Source organism: Danio rerio, chromosome 21 (assembly GCF_049306965.1).
Source record: "Danio rerio strain Tuebingen ecotype United States chromosome 21, GRCz12tu, whole genome shotgun sequence".
Lineage (NCBI taxonomy): Eukaryota > Metazoa > Chordata > Actinopteri > Cypriniformes > Danionidae > Danio > Danio rerio.
Window position 1 is genome coordinate 18,838,099 of NC_133196.1, and position 22,420 is coordinate 18,860,518.

Here is a 22,420-nt window from a genome sequence, read left to right on the forward strand (position 1 = left end):
TCCTGTACCTGGATGCGGGACTTTATTCACCAAATTGACAGTTACACTTTTCCCCATTCAAAAAGATAGGAGTGACATGTCTTGTGTATTCTATAATCTTTGATACAACACAGTTTTTTGACCACACGCTATTATTGTCCATTTATTAATTTGCTGAAAATTAGAACAGAATTTAGAAATAGTCTTAGCACTTTTAGAAACAAATCTTTGCACTTAACAAATGAAATTAAATATAAAGGCTGATGCATTTCTTCAGTGGAGTGAGATTCCACCGTGTCCTTACACCAAGAAAAGTAAAGGAGTAAAGTAAAGAGTAAAAATAAAAATAGTAAAGAGTAAAAAAATAGTCTGTTTAACTATTTTCTCGCAAGTTAAGCATTCAGTTTTCCCACTTACAAAGTCATCATGTAAATAGCAAATGCACTACAGCACTACGCAACTGACTCTTAAATGGAGACTCTCATTGGTTTAATGCACGTTATGCTCAAAACACACCCATAACTCATTAAAAGAATAAGCACAACCCTGTTAGACCATGCACAGAGCAAATTTTTCCGTCCCTCAATAGCAAAAGTGGATTCAGACAGGCTCTTAATGCTTTTGCGCCATGCACTTTAGACATTCAAATAGAGCTCTGATGTTTATCTATCTTATCAAAATGATATAGCATCTATGAGCGCAATCAAAATTGAAGATGTCTGCATTCACACCTATCTTTTACAATTGATTTCTTTTCTCTTCTATTCAATAAATTCGATAAACTCGCCGGTGGCAATGTAGTGCAAGCCTTTCCCGTGGGCCCAACACATATATACCGTTCTGAAATATCACATCAGTTTTTTTGTAGATAAGCAGAGCAGAGTGTGAAGGCTTTGAGCAGACCTAGCCTGGTCCCTCCTCACACTTCAGGCAGCGAGAACTAAATAAAACCCTGGCCTAGCGAATCCCTTCAGCGAGTCAGGCAGCCATAATCCCCTTTTAATTTCCTTTTGGAGCCTTCGCCAGGGCTCCGTCTAAAGCCGGCTGTCCGTGATGACACAGTGGCCCTGGTGACAGTGCAGGGCTATGGGGGTCTTTACGGGGATCCAGGCGAGGAATATACAATAACCAAGCGAGGTCTTTTCAGCCTTTATACGGCCTGCTTTCTGTTTGCCCAGCACTCCAAGGGGGATTTTCTGTGTCATACACACATACAAACACACTCTCTCCCTTCTACCCCTCACACATACACACACACATGCACTTCCGTCTGTGCACAAGGCCTTGCATACACACACACTCTTTCAAAAGCAGACCCAAGGTAAAGTTTCTCTGTATAAAGCTATTTATATCTTAATTTATACAGGTTGGCTATGATGTATGGGTCACACAGCCCGCGCCGCTCAATCCCTCTCAATCCCACAATGCCCAGTGTAATATTTCCTCTTGAACAGCAATTTATTTTTCTCCTGTAGAGGAGTTATTTAAAAGAAAAGGTCTCATCATTAAAATGTATGCTTTTGCAGCACGGCTGAGCTAAAGGGCAGCCGGTGAACGCAACGCACTGCCTGTTTGCCGGCTGAAACCGAGACGGGAAGAATCCACACAGACCAGCACGTCCTCAAAGAAGAACGAGAGGAGAGAGAGAAAGCACATCTTTGTAACATATTTCCCCAAAAGGTGGGTTCAGACCAACAAAATGGAGAGGGTTAAAGTTATCCCGGGAGATGAATGGATTTCTCCTGACATTTAATGCTGTATGGGCTTCCATATTTCTCCCACATGTCATATTACTGAATGTGAAGTTTGCGGATGAGCACGTGCTCTCACGCATTCTTGTATTTTTTTTTTAAGTATCTAGTTTTTGTGCTTTCATAATGAGGTTTCTTCTTTTCATAAGATGTCATTGGAGGCTGTGTGTCGCATGTAACCCTCTCATCACCTGAAGACGTTCTCCTGCTTGAGTCTGGCGTTTTTATCCCATCCACCAGCTGAAGTAATTAAAGGGTTATTAGTAAACAGATACTCATGCTCACTTACCACTGCCAACTGTCTCATACCATCTGCTGCCGGTGTGTGTGTGTGCGTAAATGCGTGTATGTGTGTGTGCGTGAGCGTGTGTTTGTGCACTTGACTTTAGGAAGAGCTGGAAGAGCAAGCATCTGTGTTCACTGTGTAGGTATCACACTGTTCTAATAGATCCCAATGTCACTATTATCTATCTATCTATCTATCTATCTATCTATCTATCTATCTATCTATCTATCTATCTATCTATCTATCTATCTATCTATCGATCGATCGATCGATCGATCTATCTATCTATCTATCTATCTATCTATCTATCTATCTATCTATCTATCTATCTATCTATCTATCTATCTATCTATCTATCTATCTATCCTTTTCCTTCCTTCCGTCATCCATCCATCCATCCATCCATCCATCCATCCATCCATCCATCCATCCATCCATCCATCCATCTATCTATCTATCTATCTATCTATCTATCTATCTATCTATCTATCTATCTATCTATCTATCTATCTATCTATCTATCTATCTATCTATCTATCTATCTATCTATCCTTTTCCTTCTGTCCGTCCACCATCCATCCATCCATCCATCCATCCATCCATCCATCCATCTATCTATCTATCTATCTATCTATCTATCTATCTATCTATCTATCTATCTATCTATCTATCTATCTATCTATCTATCTATCTATCTATCTATCTATCTATCTATCGATTCTTTCCTTCCTTCCGTCCTTCGTCTATCCATCCATCCATCCATCCATCCATCCATCCATCCATCCATCCATCCATCCATCCATCCATCTATCTATCTATCTATCTATCTATCTATCTATCTATCTATCTATCTATCTATCTATCTATCTATCTATCTATCTATCTATCTATCTATCCTTTTCCTTTCTTCCTTCCGTCCATCCATCCGTCTGTCCATCCATCCATCCATCCATCCATCCATCCATCTATCTATCTATCTATCTATCTATCTATCTATCTATCTATCTATCTATCTATCTATCTATCTATCTATCTATCTATCTATCTATCCTTTTCCTTTCTTCCTTCCGTCCATCCATCCGTCTGTCCATCCATTCTTCCATTCATCCATCCATCCATCTATCTGTTTATCCATATCTATCTATCTATCTATCTATCTATCTATCTATCTATCTATCTATCTATCTATCTATCTATCTATCTATCTATCTATCTATCTATCTATCTATCTATCTATCTATCTATCGATCGATTCTTTCCTTCCTTCCTTCCTTCCTTCCTTCCGTCCTTCGTCTATCCATACATCCATCCATCCATCCATCCATCCATCTATCTATCTATCTATCTATCTATCTATCTATCTATCTATCTATCTATCTATCTATCTATCTATCTATCTATCCTTTTCCTTTCTTCCTTCCGTCCATCCATCCGTCTGTCCATCCATTCTTCCATTCATCCATCCATCCATCTATCTGTTTATCCATATCTATCTATCTATCTATCTATCTATCTATCTATCTATCTATCTATCTATCTATCTATCTATCTATCTATCTATCTATCTATCTATCTATCTATCTATCTATCTATCTATCTATCATCTATCTATCTATCTATCGATCGATTCTTTCCTTCCTTCCTTCCTTCCTTCCTTCCTTCCTTCCTTCCGTCCTTCGTCTATCCATCCATCCATCCATCCATCCATCCATCCATCCATCTATCTATCTATCTATCTATCTATCTATCTATCTATCTATCTATCTATCTATCTATCTATCTGTCTGTTTACCCATATCTATCCTTATCTATCCTTTTCCTTCCTTCCGTCCGTCCATCCATCCATCCATCCATCTATCCATTTATCTATCTATATGTCTATCTATATGTTTATCCTTATCTATCTATCTATCCATCCATCCATCCATGTTTTTATGTATGTGTGGGTTTATATGCATGTGTGTGTGTGTTTATATGTGTGTTTACCTATGCTTTGGATCTGGCACAGTGTTGATTCCAAGGCAACCATTACTTTTTTATTGCATTTTCAGGCAACTGCATTTTCTCTCTTTGCCTGTATCCTCCACCTCCTCCTCCTCCTCTCCCCTCTCCATCCTCGCTGTTTTTTTTTTTCTGTAATATTGAAGGGATTAACCCTGCTGGCCCCTTGGTGGTTACTGTTTCATTTTATTCTTATTAAAATCTTAAGAGCCTTCTTTAATATTCCTGTATGATACTACCTCAATAATCTAGCTCCCTTCCTCTTTTCCCTTTGTGTATTTGTGTGCTGGTGTGCACTTTTGAGTGTGTGTGTGTTTCATTTTCTGCTATGTGTTCACAAGCGCACTGTTGTCGATATTCGGTGAGCAGCATATAATAGATGTGATGATTATGAACATGTGCTTGAATTTGTTCACGTTTATGTGCATGACAATGATGTATTTTAGAATAATTGTCATTTTTCTATATTCACAGTACTTCCCATGTACTGTATTTATGACAATGGGTTTTGTGCTATTTTGCAGGCTTTCAGTTCAGCTGTAATGCTGTAATACTCCTGCTGAGCAGCAAACAGTGATCTACAGAAAACTGCATTGATTTTGTGACAGCTCAGGTTTGACTAGAGTAGCGAACATGAATACTGTTGCCACAGCAAAGCTTGCAGGATCACTCTCTCATTTCTGCATCAGTTCCATGACCTGAGGCAGATTATGTAGCAACGTGTGTTCTTCTGGCACAGAAATCACAGGGAGTCTGATGGTACGCTGAGGGTTTCCGTTTTCAATCTATTCACAGCGTTGTGTCATTTACAAAATATTTTTGATTTTTTTTTTTATTTGAGGTTTGTTTTTTTACATTGTTTTTTTTTTACTATAATGCAGATGGTTTTGGATTGTAGGATTTTGTTTGAAAAAAATCCTCTTCCTGTTTTTGAAAATGTTAATAATACATTTAAAAAAATTAAAATAATAATTTTACTATTATCATTTGAAATTATTATAGTGATAATTCACCCAAATAAATTATATTTACTCACCCTCTAGTCTAGTGGTTCCAAACCTTTTTTTCATATTGAAAAAAAGAGGATAAGATAAAAGAAGACATTTTGATAAATGTTGGACACTGATAACCATTGACATCCATGGTAGATACTATGGAAGTTTTCAATGCTTTTTTTAGCATCTAATTTTGTTTTCAATAGAAGAACGAAACAGATTCATTACAAGGGAAAGTAGAATAAATTTGAACAGAATTGTAATTTTGGGTGAACTATGCCTTTTAATGTGGGAAAAGTTATGTTGAAATGGTATGTAAATAATAAAGAGGAAAAGAAAAATTACTCTGTGACCTTGGAAAAATATTCAGGTGTATAAATATGTGAAAGTTAAGTGAGTTTTGACTTTAAAAAAAGCTAAATAATCTGCCAATTGGATAAGCAAAATAATCTTGTTTTTCCTTTTGATCCAAGAATATATAAGATATATATAATATAAGATTATTATTATGCATATTCTTTTTTTTTAAAACAAGACATTATTTTTTGCTTGTCAAGAAAATTCTTCTTGATTTAAGATTTTTTAGATATTTGGATTAGAAAAAGACAAACTATCTGTTGAGAAAAGAATTTTTTTGCAGTGTGGTGACTGTTTTCTTTAGTAGAACATCATGAATATGAATTCATAGTCATCCTTGTTGATTTGTATAATGCAAGTTATTGTCACCCATTTTTGAGATTCAAAATCAACTAGAAGTTTTACTTGACCTAACTGTCATAATTTAATAATAAATTAAGTTTCAAACTTAATCATTTATTCATTCATTTTTCTTCGTCGAAGTCCCTTACTTATCAGGGGTCACCATTTTGAAGCCATTTTGTTTTATGAAGCTAATGCCCATTCAACTGCAACCCAGTAATGGGAAACACCCTCACCCACTCAGATTTGCACACACACACACACACACACACACACACACATACACTACAGCCAGTTTAGTTTATTCAATTCACCTATAGCACATGTCTTTGGATTGTGGGGGAAACCGGAGCATCCAGAGGAAACACGAACACGGGGAGAACATGCAAACTCCACACAGAAATGCCAACTGACCCAGCCTAGGCTCGAATCAGCGACCTTCTTGCTGTGAGGCGATAGTGCTAACCACTGAGCCACCGTCCCACCAAAACTGATTTAATTTGATAATTTTAATTACATTTTTTAAAAATTATTTCTTTATTTTTTTACTCCGTTTTGGGTCAGAGGATTAAGAAATATGTTTTTCTTAACCCTATCATTTTTATTACATTTTTCTTGCACACATGTAACTGTATTTTTTTCTCATGAACACAAATTTTTATTCCTTGTCAGTAGTCATGACTACAAAATGTTGTATTTTAAAAGAAACTCCTTTATATTCCAATTACATCAAGAGCTCAATAAGATTTGCTCAATAACCCAGTAATGCACAGTCCTCCCACCCTCATGTATTTCAGTGCTTGTAAAAGACAAGAATATTTTTTCTCTCTATTCAATGGCAAACAGAAACCAATTCTTCCACCCCCTCCACATCCACAGCACAGAGGTCGAATTGTCAAAATGACTCTTTTTATTACAGTTCATAAACACAGATTCCCCTGGTGGCCTTGGGAAATTTCACATAAACTTTGATCAAACACACGTCAGCTTTCTTGGTTTTAAGCACCTGTCATAACGTGCCAAAATAGGCCCGCTCAATCACAAGCAAAGAAAACAGTGAGAAAATAGAGCAAATGCCACAGCGTCAGCTTTATATCAAGTCATTATTGTCCAGAATACCCAGGGAATGGATCTCATATGATACAATAAGTTTCTCTTTCATTGATTTTTTTTCTCTCTCTCTGAATCTCTTGTATGAATTCTTCCTCCCTGGTAAACTTTGTGGCTTAGAGTTAATGAGTCAGTAGTCACTGGTGCGTTTACAGTGCCTGAAAATAGATAGTGAGAGAAAAGTGTCCCTCAAACCCTTGTGGCTGCATTGCTCTAGGTTAATACTGTGTCCTTTCCATTCAATTGCTATGAGTGACAGCATAAAGACTGACATTTTTTGTAACAGGTCCAGAATATACATGCGCTTTCTGTGTGGTAAAATAGATATTTTGATAAATGTTGAACACTGGTAACTATAGGCATCCATAATAGGAAAAAAAACTTTGGAAGTCAATTGTAACTGCTTTTCAATGTTTTTTAGGCATTTGTGACAAGAGAAAGTGGCATAAATTGTGACAGAATTGTAATTTTGGGTGAACTATCCCTTTAAATGTGGAGTATGTTCAGTTAAAATAATATGTAAATAATAAATATCAGCTAAAAGTAAAAATGTTTAAGTAACGTTTGCAAATAAAATTTACTGTGATCTTGGAAACTGTTCAGGTGCACTAGTGTAACTTATCTAATCCTAGTTGAACTAAAGAAACACACTTGGATTACAAATAAACTAGAGTGACCAAATGTAGTTATACATTCCACCTGACAAAAGTCAGTTTTGTATCCCAGTTGTAAAAGCAACAACTTGACTTCTAATCATTTGGAAATGTGGCAGAAGGCAGATTTTTCAGGTGAATCATCTGTTAAACTGCATCCCAAACTTTACAAATACTGCAGAAGACCTATTGGAACCCACATGGACCCTAGAAATCAGTCAAAGGAAAAATCATGGTTTGGGGTAACATTCAGTATGGGGGAGTGTGAGAGATCTACAGAGTGGATGACAACATCAACAGAGATATCAAGACATTTGATAATAAGACCATTAGCAAATTAACCACGGAAGGGGGCAAAATATTCAGCAGTATATCGCTCATACTTCAGCCTCCACATCAAAGTTTCTAAAAGCAAAGTTGGCCAACCCAGTCACCATATTTGAACATTATAAAGCATGACTGGGGTAAGATGGAGGAGGCATTGAAGATGAATCTAAAGAATCTTGATGAACTCTGGGAGTCCTGCAAGAACGCTTTCTTTGCCATTCCAGATGATTTTATTAATAAGTTATTTGAGTCATTGCAGAGATGTATGAATGCAGTCCTCCAAGCTTATGAGAGTCATACACAATATTCATTCTTTTTCCACTGCACCATGACTTTCTATATTCTATACTGTACATTATTTTTGTTAGGTGGCAGAATTTGACATTATTTTAAGACTTTTGTCAGGTAGTGTATATAATATATATTACAAAACAGAAACATCTCGCCACAGCACCTAAATCCAATCATCTGGGAGGTGTCCAAATGTAGCTGCATTTCTGTCAGTTTGTATCATGAGGAAATCCTTTTGATATTTGCTGGACATTAGTTAATAGTACCCAATTTTGCACATCTAAAAACACAAGTGAACTGATCTGTATATTTATATGTAGTTTAAGTCAATTCTTTTTAGTGACTTATTTGAATTAGTTTACCAACCGGAATGATTTATGTTCTGGCTGATATGGTTCTTGATCCTGTTGACTGAGGAAGAAAAAAAGATTAGTCATTTCTTGTTTTATGGCCCATTAACACCAACACTGATATATTTCCAAAAATATTCCAAGTTTTTCCTCGGTTTGAGAGGATTTGACTGGAGAAGAACCACAAAATTAATGTCATTAATAGGATGGTTCTCCCAAAAAGAAAAATGTGCAGTTATTTTACTCACCCTCAGGTCATTGAAGACGTTGCGCTGCAAACAAATGCTTTTCTTACTCTGACTTTTTGTCGTGCTTCTAGAACAAATATCAAACAATTCTCAAATTGTTTGAAAAAATCAATTCTCAAGAAGCATTTTCTAGACAAGCAAAACTTATTGTCCTTTATTAAGAAATAATGTCAAAATTAAGTAACTTTTTCCTTAAACAAGCTAAATAATCTGCCAACAGGGAAATCACAATAATCTTGTTTTCCTTTTGACTTAAGATTAGTTTGCTTCTATTATTAGTACAACATACACTCGCTCGTCACTTTATTAGATACTTGTTGATGCAAATTTCTAATCAGGCAATCACATGGCAGCAACTCAATGCATTTAGGTATGTAGACATGGTCAAGACAATCTGCAGTTTAAACCAAGCATCAGACGGGCTGGTCTGAGTATTTCAGAAACTGTTGATCTTCTGGGATTTTCACACACAACCATCTTGAGTGTTTACAGAGAATGGTCTAAAAAAGAGAAAATATGCAGTGAATGGCATTTTAAATGCCTTGTTGATGCCAGAGGTCAGAGGAGAATGGCCAGACTGATTTGAGCTGATCGAAAGGCAATGGTCACTCAAATAACCACTCATTACAACCGAGGTATGCAGATGTGCATCTCTGAAGAAAAAAGTCACCTATAGTACATTGTGTGTTCTGAGGGTGAGTAAATGAACTGTACTTTTTTTATTTTAAGCAAAATATCCCTTGAAGTTTGCATGTCCTCCCCGTGTTCATGTGGGTTCATGCGGTTTCCTCCACAAGTACAAAGACATGTGCTATTGGTGAATTGGGTGGGCTAAATTGTCCGTAGTGTATGAGTGTGAATGAATGTGTGTGCATGTATCCCAGTGATGGGTTGCAGCTGGAAGGGCATCCGCTGCGTAAATCAATGCTGGATAGGTTGGTGGTTCATTCCGCTGTGGCGATCCCAGATTAATAAAGGGACTTAGCCAAAAAGAAAATGAATAAATGAATGAAAATATCCCTTTAATGTGTATTTTAAACACCAAAGAGCATCACTTTAGCTCTGTCCTGGCCTAAAATACACAGACAATGCTCAAAATGACATTCTGATAACTGAGTGTGTGTGCATGGGGGTAACCTTAGAGTCGTAGAGATAGAGATGTTGCTGGCAGCTGTAGGTCGAGATATCGGAGATCACCCTGCTCTCCTTTCGGCCTTTTTGTCTGAACGTCGGGTCTATTCTCTCACTCCGAGGCCTCAGCGGCTCCTTAAGATAGCAGTAATTACCGATGACCCACAGCAGTGCCTTTGCTGTGTATTGTTGAAGTGTTTGTTTGCTGCTCCATATGAGTGAAGGAATAGCTGTGGGTTTTGTCCTGACCTTTCATTCTGCTCAGCCTTGTCTCTGCAGATCTTCTATCTCGTAGTCTATCTTACCCCATACTCTCCTTCACTCGCTTCTTGCTTTCCAGACTCAAGTTCTTACCTTTCATTGCTCTTCTGTTGTCTTCACTATCTGTTGCGTCTCCGTTCTTTACTGTTGCTTTTCCTCACATCAGATCATATGCATTGTTTTTCCAAGAGTGCCCTATCTTTTGCCCTTATCATTGGCTTTAATTCATTTATGGAATTAAAGCCTGCATGGGGCACAATCATGTATCATCCCGCTAAGTGATGCACTGATTGCATGCTAAAAAGATAGGTCTTTAATCTAGTTTTGAACTGCGAGAGTGTGTCTGAGCCTCAGACATTATCAGGAAGGCTATTCCAGAGTTTAGGAGCCATACATGACAGGGCTTAACCTCCGTTACTTGACTTTGCCATTCTAGGTACAACCAGTAGCCCTGAGTTTTGAAATCTTAATGAGCGGGTTGCATTGTAGAGAGACAGGAGGTTGGTTAGATAAACAGGAGCTAGATTATTTAAAGCTTTATAAGAAGCAATATTTTAAAATCAATACGAAACTATAATAATAATAATATAATAATAATAATTCAATAAATGTATATAATGCTTTTCTGAACACTCAAAGAGCTTTGCACATTTTTTGAGGGAATCTCCTCATCCACCACCGTCTTTCAGATGAGATGTTAAACCGAGGTCCTGACTCTCTGTAGTCATTAAAAAATCCCAAGATGTCCTTAGAAAATGAGTGAGGTTTAATCCCGGCATCCTGGCCAAATTTGCACACTGGCCTCCGTCCATCATGGCCTCATAACCATTCTCATATCATAATTGGATTCATCAGTCTGTCTCAAGTTATACTATAAGTTATAAATATTTTCATAATTAGATTTCAACAAAACTGTTTAATTTTGGTAATTTTGTAATTTTTGTGGAAAAACATATATCCTTAATTAAGTTTAGAGTGTGGAGCGATAGAATGTCTGTCGACAAGACAATAAACATCTGCTGTAAATGGTAAATGTTGGTATAGTTTATAAAGGGGTAATAAAAACTAGCATAACTACAGCGGTTTAAACTGTAGTTTTGCCGAGTGACTAAAATGTTATCCGTATGATCGTGAATACTGTGCATTGTATTGCAAAATGGAGCAAATAAGTGGAGTATTGATGTTAAATCAAAAGTAATTCACAAATGCTTGAAATGAAGATGATTTAAAGACTGACTATATGGTTACAACTGAATTATTTACAAATAACTGTATAAAATAATAAAATATGAAATGATAATAATATATGATAATAATTGCACCCAGCTTAAATTTAGAATAAAGTTACCTAAGAAAGAGAGGGGCAAAGAGCAGTAAGTAGACCTCAAAGAGATCCTGATAGCAGTAGATTCAGAAAGCCTCCAGGGCAGGAGAGGAGCAGTGCAGGAAAAGAGGCAGAGCAAAGTTTACCAACTATTTTATATTTTTCTTGACCGTGTGACCAAAGCCCAAATGCTGAGACATTCAAACTGACCAATCAACATGTGAACAAATCTCAAACCCTAAAAGTCCACACACCAGGCCCTGATCTTATCAGTATCTGGCTTTGGAGTCAGAATTGACCTTCTTTGGTGAAAAAACATGTTCTCCAGGCTCCACTGCTGATGGCTTTATTCTTTCTCTAACTCAAGACCTTGACCAGTTATAAGTGAAGTTTTTAAACTAATTTCGAGAGGAGCACGTGATATAATTGACTGCAGCTGGCCACCTATCTACACTCATTAGTTAGCCAATGAGATCTATCCTAACTCACTATAAGTAGCCTAGCTAGATATTACTCCCTTATCTTCGTTTTCCGAAGAAACCCCCTATCCACCCCCTTTCTCCTCCTTTTCTCCTATACAAAAAAGGGGAGCTCTCGAGAACCACCTGATCTTGTACTCCCCTTACATGCTCTATGGACCTGGCGGGAGCCCTGGGCTCAACTATCTCCGAGCTCAGGGTTCTCTCCTGGGACAGCATGCCAAACCTGCTTACAGTTGTGAAGCAATATCTGTGTGAACTCTTAAAATGTACATTTAAATTGCTACTAGGGAAATGGGAACATTGGAATTTAGTGATTTTATCAAATTCACCCACTGATTTTTGTCCAAATAGTAGATTTTTTTATCTTGTCATGTCATATTTATAATAATCCTAGATTTTGTTCCTTGCATTTAGAGAATATGCATCCTTATAGGCCTTCCTAACACACCTCCTATTGAACTCCACACCTCCTTTGATGTTATGTTGGTGACTGGTGGGAAACAGCACAGTCAAATTTGCACTTGTTTTTTATGTGATCACATCTTAAACCCTAAAAGTCCACACACCAGGGCCTGATCTTATCAGTATCTGGCTTTTGAGTCAGTATTGACCTTCTTTGTTGAAAAAGATATGTTTTGCCATATAAACAAATGCATATGATAATTTTCAATCTTACACTCCCATAATGCAATTTACAACCGTAAATAATCAGAAAACACCATGTAAACGACCTGTTAATTAACAGATATTTTTACACTGTAGCTTGACAATACAGTAACAATAACTGTAATATTTTATCATTATTATATTATTATTCCTTTCACAACATTTAAAGTATCTGCACTGGCAAAGACTGAAGCCATATTGTGCTGAAGATCAGCTTAAGCTGAAAATATACACCTCTGATCTGCTTCAAACTTAAGTAACGGTAAATTAGATAAACGGCTTGGTTGAATTCTACATTATTGTGAATGTAAATCCATGTAAATGAATGCAAAATACTTTAAATCATTGACACAATTTACAACTGCTTAAAACTACTTTAAATGCATGAGGCTACAATCAAAAGATGCCTTAAATTAGTAGGCCAGAAAGCAAAAAAAAAAGAGCCAGATATACATTATGGAGGATAAAATTCCCACCCATCAATCCACACACAAATATGTATATTTGTAAATAAGATCATTTCACTTCCGACACGCGAGGACAATGAAGTGGGAGGAATAGCTGAGCGCTGCGTCAAAAATAGAAACGGGGCGTCCGTCATCTGTCGCAATGCACCGCAACGTCCGCGTCCGGTGTGTAGACAGCTTCCAGAGCACATCTGCTTTTGTAGACACGGTGTAGACAAGGTGTCAGCCAATTAACCACCACTTCTTGTGTATATTTTATAAAGTTTGCGCAGGATTTAAATTTAAGAATGAATGACGATGGTATAAGTGACAGGCTGTTTGTGTTGTGTGCGTATATGGTATGTGTGCATGCTAATATGTTTACATTGTGTGTGTGTGTATGTGTGTTGAACAGGTGTGTTGGTGTGAATTGTAAAGCAGTGTTGTGGGAGGTTGAACACTCAGTCTTGGCACACTCAGGTCAGTGGAGATGTGCCTCTGTGCTGGATCAAAGAGAGCTGAGCCGGTGTCACACTCTCCAGCCATGAGACTAATGCCACAGTCCTGGCAAACACACAATGCTGCTCTCCAGGCTCCACTGCTGGCTTTATTCTCTCTCTAACTCAACACCTTCACCCGTTATAAATACACATTTAAATTTTTACTAGAGGGAAATGGGAACATTGGAATTTAGTGAATTTAAGGAATTCACCCACTGATTTTTATCTAAATAGTAGATTTTATTTTAGCTTGTCCTGTCATATTTGAAATAATCCTACTTTTTTTTTCTTGCATTTTGAGAATATGCATTTTACTCCTTAGGCCTTCCTAATACACCTCCTCTTGAACCCCACACCTCCTTTGATATGATGTTGGTTAAATTAGGTTTAGATGACAATAGGGACTGGTCGGAAACGGCATAGTCCGATTTGCAGTTGTTTTCATTTGGTAATAGTATACCAGTCACAATTTTGACATATCTTGACCTCTTGCATCTTCTATGACCAAGCAGGATGTTTTGCAATTGATCTGATCATGTGACATTGATTTATTTAATTAAACATTTCTTTTTCATTTAAAAGTTTTGTTTCTTGCTCAGAGCTGACAACAACACTTTCACCCAGGCTCATTCTAAAAACGCACCGCTATATACATTTCTGGAGTGCACCAAATATGTCCCTACTGTACGTTGCAGTTTTTACTAATCCACAAGAGGCCGCTGTGTATGCTTTTTAAGATCTAAAATTTTTCTCACAAGTGCCATTTGTGCCTACTCTTTTCCACCAGAGGCTGCTGTCGACGGACTGACTGACTGAATGACTGACTGAATGATTGACTGATTGATCGATCGGCTGACCCACCCTCCTTCTACCCTAATCCCAACCAATAGTGTTTTCAAAAGCACAGATTTTTCAAAAGCAATGCAGAAAAAGAAAAGCCCTTGCCTGATTTCTACCACATTTTTACATTCTTATCCTGTTATTTACTTGTTTATTTAGCTTTTTGGCTGCTGTTTTTGTCTTACCTGCTTTCTAGAACCATTCTTCTCCGGACTTAAACTCTCTCGTCATGATCAACTCCTTCCAGAAATTCTACTTATAGAAATAAGAGAACAGACACTGTCACAACTATGACCAGTGGGTTTGAATCTTGATAAAAAAATTTTTTATGACTGATAGTGATGATGATGATGATTATTATTATTATTTGTGTGTAGCAGCAACAATATTTTAAACAATATAAATTTTGATGTTTTATTTGTTAACGTAATGTTCATTACAAAAGTTAAAAAAGAAAATAAACATTATTATTATTACTATTATTGTTATATTTTTCCATTACACGAACATTATTATATTTTTCCATTACACTAAATATTATTATTAATATTATGGTTTGTGTGTAACAGCAAAATATAATTAAATAAATAAACATTTCATTTTTTTATTTTCTGCAGCGGTAAGCCAAAATTAATAACAGATATTAAAGTACATTGCATTCTAAACCTGTCAATATTGATGTTTTTATATATTAATGTAAGGTAAACCAAATTATTGTTATTAATAACTTAATAGCTTTTAGTCCCTTTATTAATCTGGGGTCGCCACAGTAGAATGAACCACCAACTTATCCAGCATATGTTTTAAACAGCGGATACCCTTCCAGCCTCAACCCATCACTGGAAAACATCCATTCACACTAATTCACACACATACTGTACATGGACAATTTAGCCCACCCAATACACCTATACCACATGATTTTGGACTTGTAGGGGAAACCGGAGCACCAGGAGGAAACCCACGCGAACACGGGGAGAACATGCAAACTCCTCACAGAAATGCTAAATGACCCAGCAGAGGTTCGAACAAGTGACCTTCTAGCTTGATGTGAGGCGACAGCACTACCTACTGTGCCACCACATTGCAGCAAAATATAATTAAATAAATAAACATTTAGGTTATTATTGTCTGCAGCAGTAAATCAAAATTAATAACAGATATGAAAGATTTAAAAAGGCGACACGGTGGCTTAGTGGTTAGTACTGCTGCCTCACAGCAAAAAGGTCGCTGGTTTGACTCCCGGCTGGGTCAGTTGGCATTTCTGTGTGGAGTTTGCGTGTTCTCCCCGTGTTGGCGTGGGTTTCCTCCAGGAAATCAGGTTTCTCCCACAGTCAAAAGACATGCGCAATGGGTGAATTGAATAAACTAAACGGCCGTAGTGTATGTGTGTGAATGAGTGTGTATGGATGTTTCCCAGTACTGGGTTGCAGCTGGAAAGGCAACCACTGTGTAAAACATTTGCTGGCAAAGTTGGCGGTTCATTCCGCTGTGGGGAACCCTGATGAATATACGAACTAAGCCAAAGAGAAAATGAATGAAAGAATGAAAGATTAAAAAAATATTCAAACATATCAATATAATTTTGATGATTTTATTTATTGATGTAATGCTAATCAAATTATTATTAATAATATATTAATATTTTTCCATAACACTATACATAATAATATTATTTTTATTATTATTAATAAAAAAATTGTACACTGGAAAATTGTATTATATTATATTATATTATATTATATTATATTATATTATATTATATTATATTATATTATTAAATATATTCTTCTAAATACCATTCACTACTGACAAAACATATGAAAACAATAATTAGGCCTATCTGAATTATTATCGTAGTTAACACTTTCCTTTTAAAACTGTGATTGCAAATTCAAATGCCATCTCATTGTACTCTTGAATTTCACCCCTCTGCACATACAACTGAAGAGCACAGTAAAACACCTCATATGCATTGGCCACTGCATTTCTCGCAATACCCATCAAATCAAGAAGTGTAGCTTCAGCGAGTCACTCTCTGCCCCTTTTAAGTGTCTGTTTTTCTTCTGCCGGGTGTGAGAGGCTCTTGTTTTATGTCATGTCTTGTGCTGAAGTCTGTGGGACTCCAAAGGGACTCTCACCTGTGTGAGGAGAAGCTGTGAACTCTTCAAACCGACAGGGAGCTTTGTGAAGACAGGCATGAAGAGACTGAACCCATGCACAGCACACGTCACGGCCCGTTAGCAGAAGCCCAACACGCTAAACAGGTTAAACTGCAGCGCCTGGCACAGACTATTTTATTGATAACCATTTGAAGCCTTTTTTCCCGCCCGTCTGAGAGTCTTACATGCCATCTTGCTTTTCCATCTTTTCTGCCGTTTGCCACTCTCAACTGACTTCAAATGTGGGAAGCCGACAGAGAAGAAGCTGCCATTGCCTCTTTAGCGCCATGAAGATCTGCATTCTGATCTGCCAGACAATTCACGTCTCTCTGAAGTATGTAAATATTTATAATATCAGCTTCTCTGATGATCAAGTGTGCGTTTGTTAATAGGGAATCTACGCTGTGGCTTCCCCCACAAATTGTCAGACAGCGTTACTGCTGCTTTACTCTAACCGCGAGTGACTTGTTGGAAATAGGGAATCTCTGTCAGTGTAAGCTTGGCTAATCCTTTCCTTTCCATCTTTCTTTCTTTACCTAGTCAGAGGCCTCCCGTCATTTTAGGATTGATAACCACCTTGTAAAGTCAGTGAAAAATGGCTGTTAAATGGAAAAATAAGGAATTTACCAGCAACTGGGTGCCTGATTGACACATTTACTGTACATTTATTCATTTGCTTTTATCCAAAGCGAATTATAAGTGAGGTGAATTATAAGTGAGAAGAGCAGCTGTATATTAATGTTATGATGAGTTTAGATTATTAATTAATTAACATTAATTAATGTTTTTAAGTTAGGTGTAAAAAACAAAACAAAATGCAACATAGGCGCACAAAACATAGCCCTATATACATTTCTGGAGATTGCAAATTATGTATCCAGAAGTATGTATAGCTAGTTTGTCTTTAAAATGAACGCTACATGATGGTATGATGCTGTTCCTTTTCACGCTACCAGCTGACAGCTTACCTTTGTATGGACGGCTTTCCCGCTGTTATTAGTTTGTCCAGTAGTTCGCCATGAATGTCAGCAGACTTATGACATAAGGGTTCGTGTGCAGAGGCGCCCCCAAGGGGTCACCCCTGTGGCCACCCCAATAGAATTTAGTTGTTGATATTATTAATTTAATGTACTTACATACATTTACAATATTTCAATAAGTAAATAAATTAATTAATTAATTAAAAAATGCGGCCATTAAGTTATTGTTTGATCAGCGCCACCGATGAGGCTGATTCACTGAGATTGCACACTTTTTATTAAGAAATTATTATTTTTTAAATGAAAAGTTATAATAATATTAATAATAATAATAATAATAAAATAAATAAATAAATGCATTTTGAAATCGGGTTTTCAGAATCTAGTTTATTTAGCAACTGCAGTATTTTGCTGGTTGACTTAAAAGGGCCAAAAATCTCAATGATTTTTCGGGTGTATTTTGCAAAAAGGTACATCAAAACAACAGTGTGTATTAATATATTGGTTCTCAAAAAGGAGCATGGATAAATAATAGTATTAGGGTCTGTAAGTGTGTGTGTGTGTGTGTGTGTGTGTGTAATGTATTTTTCTTAGTTTGTTAATTTGTTTGTTTTATTATTTGATTTATTAATTCCTTCATTAATCTCCTTTAATTTTAGAAATAGCATATACTGTATTCTGTACAATAAAAGTATGTGAAAAATAACTTACCTGAAAGGTGTTTTTAAAGTAAGCTTAAATTGGTTTTTATTTGGTTTGCACGTGTACTTGCTGAATTATTTCAAGGAATAAACTGCAATATTTCAAGACTTCATTATTTAATTTACCAGAAACAAAAATATACCATTACTCATTATTCACGATATATACAATATTCATTATTGTTTTGTGTGCCAGCCCAAGATTTGGTATTGCTTTACTTGGCCACCCCTAAGAAAAATTTTTGGGGGCTCCACTGTTCATGTGCGGTGAAGAACGGTTCCAGAAAGCAAGTAAGACAAAAACAGAAGCCAAAAAACATGTAAATAACACAGTGAGAATGTGGTAAAGTTTGAAAATGTGGTATAAATCAATCAAAGGCTTTTTTTCTGGATTGCTTTTTAAAACACTGTGGTTGAGTTTAGAGAAGTGGGTAGGTCAATCGGTGCTTTTGAAAACACTATTGGTTGGGTTTAGGGAAGGAAGAGGGTGGGTCAGTCAGTCAGTAGACAGTGGCCTTTGGTAGATTTATACCAGAACAGCAGACGTGAATGGCACTCACGAGAGAAATTTGAGATCTACAAAAAGTGTACACAGCGGCCTCTGGTTGATTTGTAAAAACAAAAACTGCAAAAAAGAGTACCTCCTGGGACATATTTGGCACTCTCCAGAAATGTATATAGCGGTACGTTTTCAAAATGAACCTGGGTTGCAAAAATCCCACTGAAAATCTAACTAAGATAAAAAAAAGCCCACTCACCTGAATGGAGCACACTCAAAATTGCACAAAGTTTTCCAAGAAGCATGGGGTGCTTGTAAGGTTCCTGGTGCATATGGAGAGGAATAAAGAGTGTCACTTATTGATGGTTAGTTAAGCCTACTAACTTGTATGAAGCCAAAAAAATAATAAATTAAATGTTTTTCCAAAAACATAGAGTGGTGATAATAAAATGTCTGGTGGATATGGAGTGTAACCTACAGGTAGTTTGTCAAGCAAGTCATCTGTTTGGAGCACACTCATAATTGCACAATAACTGGTAAGTCTCTGAAAGTGTTATTTTGATCAGCATTCTTTTTTAATTGTTTAATTTAAGTGTTTTATACTAAAAGATATGTTAATCCGAGGTAACAACCACTGAATAACACTGGCTCATCCAGGTACTTCAAATCATCTTGACTGTCAGTCAATAGTTTCACTCCGCCTCTGTTTTTGACTGTTTGACACCATCTAGTGACTGAATAATACGTAGGTTAGTGTTCGCTCTATCAGATTCATTCAGCCATTTTCATAAACTTTACCTTTAATTAAATAATGAATCAATTCAGAACAATGTTTTTAAAAAGGGGAAAGACATTGTGTGACACTGGTAATGGCAGTTTCCCAGAGATGGGTTGCGGCTGGAAGGGCATCCGCTGCGTAAAAACTTGCTGGATAAGTTGGCGGTTCATTCCGCTGTGGCGACCCTGGATTAATAAAGGGACTAAGCCGACAAGAAAATGAATGAATGAATGGTAATGGCAGATAGAAGAGAGAAGAATGTCATATGTACTGTCCTGCCCGTAGGCTCTGCATTGGAAACACATATACCCACAAAAGGATTAACTGGTTTATTAGTAATCAGATGCAAAGATTATATAATAAAAATAAAGCTTTCTAAATGTATATAGGTTTTTAAAAATCTAAATATTCAAGACTGTAAATATATAGGAAGCTAATAAGCATTTTATTGTGTCATCACTATACTGAAAGGGTCTATTCTTCTAACTGATGCTCTGTATTTTTGCTCTCTCACATACTATTTTGCTATTCTGACTACACTTATTTCTGTCTTTGGTTTAAGTGGCATAAGGTGGTAAGAAAAGTACAGCTTTTACACCATCATGCTAATAATGTTTTTTTAATCATCCAGCAATTCTGCATTGTAAACACTGCTTTACATATAGTATATAGTGATATTTGTAGGATAATGAATATGAAAAACCCATTCAACCCATGAATAAATTTATTCTGAATATGACAGTATGATTAGTTTACATGAGTTGCATATAGAATATTTCTTTAATGTTCATGTTTTAATTTTTATAGTACATATATTAATTATTGGCACACTTCATTATAGCCCCACATAACATCATGTGACGTTCATGTATCAACATACAAACTGTATATTTTTACATTCTTACAGTACCATATGCAGTTTTAGTTGTTTCACAAAAGCTCCAGAATTATGAAAGTTTATCCAAAACTGAAAGTTAAGTCATCATTTCTTTACCATTCACTTGTCACAAAACTGTTTGAGTTTTCTGTTGAACACAAAATAAGTTATTTAAAACAAATGTTGTAAACCCATAACTGTTATCTTCCCTCTATTTTCATTTTTCCTACTGTGGAAGTTGCAAAATAACCAATTTTGTGTTTAACAGAAAACGGAAACTCATAATAGTTTGGAACCACTTGAGGGTGAGTAATTTTTTTTCTTTTTGGCCAAATATCCCTTTAATTATTGGCCATTCAATATTATGCAAACAAAAGTCAGAGGGTACAAATGTGGGAAGCCATAATGCTCATTTGCTATGTGTGAATAAATCCTGTCATAAAATGTGGCAAAAAGTCCTAGAGACAGTAATAGTGTGATTAAAGTGTGTACATGTCAATATCGCAATATTATGAAGTGGCTAAAATAGGAATGCTTTACATTGTCCTCACTTCATGTGACTTTAGAAAGTACTTGAAATTTTCTCACACTCAAGTGGTTTTAAACTTTTATGTATTTCTTTTTTCGGTTGAAAACAAAACTAGATATTCTGAAGAATGCTCAGAATGTGCAGACATTGGCAGTATGGTGGTATGAATGACAACAACAACCAAAGAAAAATTCTGGAAATCATTGGCTGCTGGTTTACAATATTCTTCAATATATCAGCCTTTGGGCTTTGTGTTAAAAAGAAATTCAAACAGGTTTAAAACAAGTGGAGGGTCAATAAATGTTCTCATACATTTCATTTTTGGGTGAACTACCCCTTAAATATAATCAAACATTTTGGTTTACACGGTAGATTCTTAAAAAGAGTATTGTCTTAATCATGTTAATGATGGAACATTGTTGTCCATGCAAACACACTGAGCGTTGGCTTGGCTAATCTGCTCTCTTCTCTTTCTCTCTTCAGCTGGTCAGGCACTCCATCATTTCCCTGTTAGCCTCTGCTCTCTGCACTGGCCTGAAGTCATGGCTCAGTTAGGCATCTGCCGGACTGTTCCTGAGGGTCCTGGGTGGAGAATGAGGAGTCAAGGGTTTGCTCACTGCATGGAGAGTCCATTATGAGCCATTTGAAACAAGTAAATAACACTCAGCATGCCTTTCTACTTCCTCTGCTCAACCTCTGCGGCCCACAGATGATCTCGGTCAGTCTTAAGGTTATAAGTGTTGTTATGCATCACAAAAGTATATGCTGCTAAAGAACTAAAAAGCATCAAATGAATGTAAATAGATGTGCAATGTGTCTCCCCTGTGCGAATATTAAACAATTTCTAACAAAGCATCTTCATCACACCTGCTGTTTTGACACTTTTAGTTTTAAATCAAGCATATATTATCTATCTATATGTTATCTAAAATTTGCAGCATGTTGGCACAAAGGTTAGCACTGTTGCCTTACAGCAAGAAGGTCAAGTTGGCATTTCTGTGTGAAGTTTGCATGTTCTCCCTGTGTCAGCGTGGGTTTCCTCCGAATGCCCTGGTTTCCCCCACAGTCAGAAAACATGCATGTGAATTGAATATACTAAATTGTCCGTAATGTATTAGTGTGTGTGTGGATGAGTCTGTATGGGTGTTTGCCAATACTGGAATTGTCATTCTGCTGTGGCAATCTCTAAAATAGAGACTATGCCGAAGGAAACTAATGATGAATGAATGTTGTAAATAATGTATTTATATATATATATATATATATATATATATATATATATATATATATATATATATATATATATATATATATATATATATATATATCAGGTTATTATGGTTTTGCATTTTTAAACTACTTTTTATTTCGTAATATATTTTTTAAATTTGCTGTGCAGCTTAGTTTAGTTTTAGTTCATTACATTAGTGGTTTGTCAGTTTTAGTTTTTGTATTTGTTTTGTGAATACATATATATTTAGTTTTTTTTATATTTAGTTTCAGTTTTAGTTTTGGTAAATCTAATTTATCAGTTAGCAGAACACGTCCAGTGTC

At 36.3% G+C, this 22,420-nt stretch overlaps 1 long non-coding RNA gene across 3 annotated transcripts in view; it reads left to right on the plus strand.

Annotated features, from left to right (window-relative positions):
- The window catches only part of LOC137490590 (uncharacterized), a 131,487-nt gene that overhangs the window by 98,182 nt on the left and 10,885 nt on the right, over nucleotides 1-22,420 (plus strand). The window contains exons 10-12 of one of the 3 annotated variants that reach the window (XR_012396702.1): nucleotides 1,506-1,659; nucleotides 1,880-2,154; nucleotides 4,542-5,343. This is a non-coding gene — a long non-coding RNA (uncharacterized lncRNA). Of the gene's footprint in view, nucleotides 1-1,505; nucleotides 1,660-1,879; nucleotides 2,155-4,541; nucleotides 5,344-16,495; nucleotides 16,608-16,752; nucleotides 16,837-21,349; nucleotides 21,519-22,420 lie in introns of those variants that run through there. The other 2 variants (XR_012396703.1, XR_012396701.1) reach the window with 2 other exon arrangements.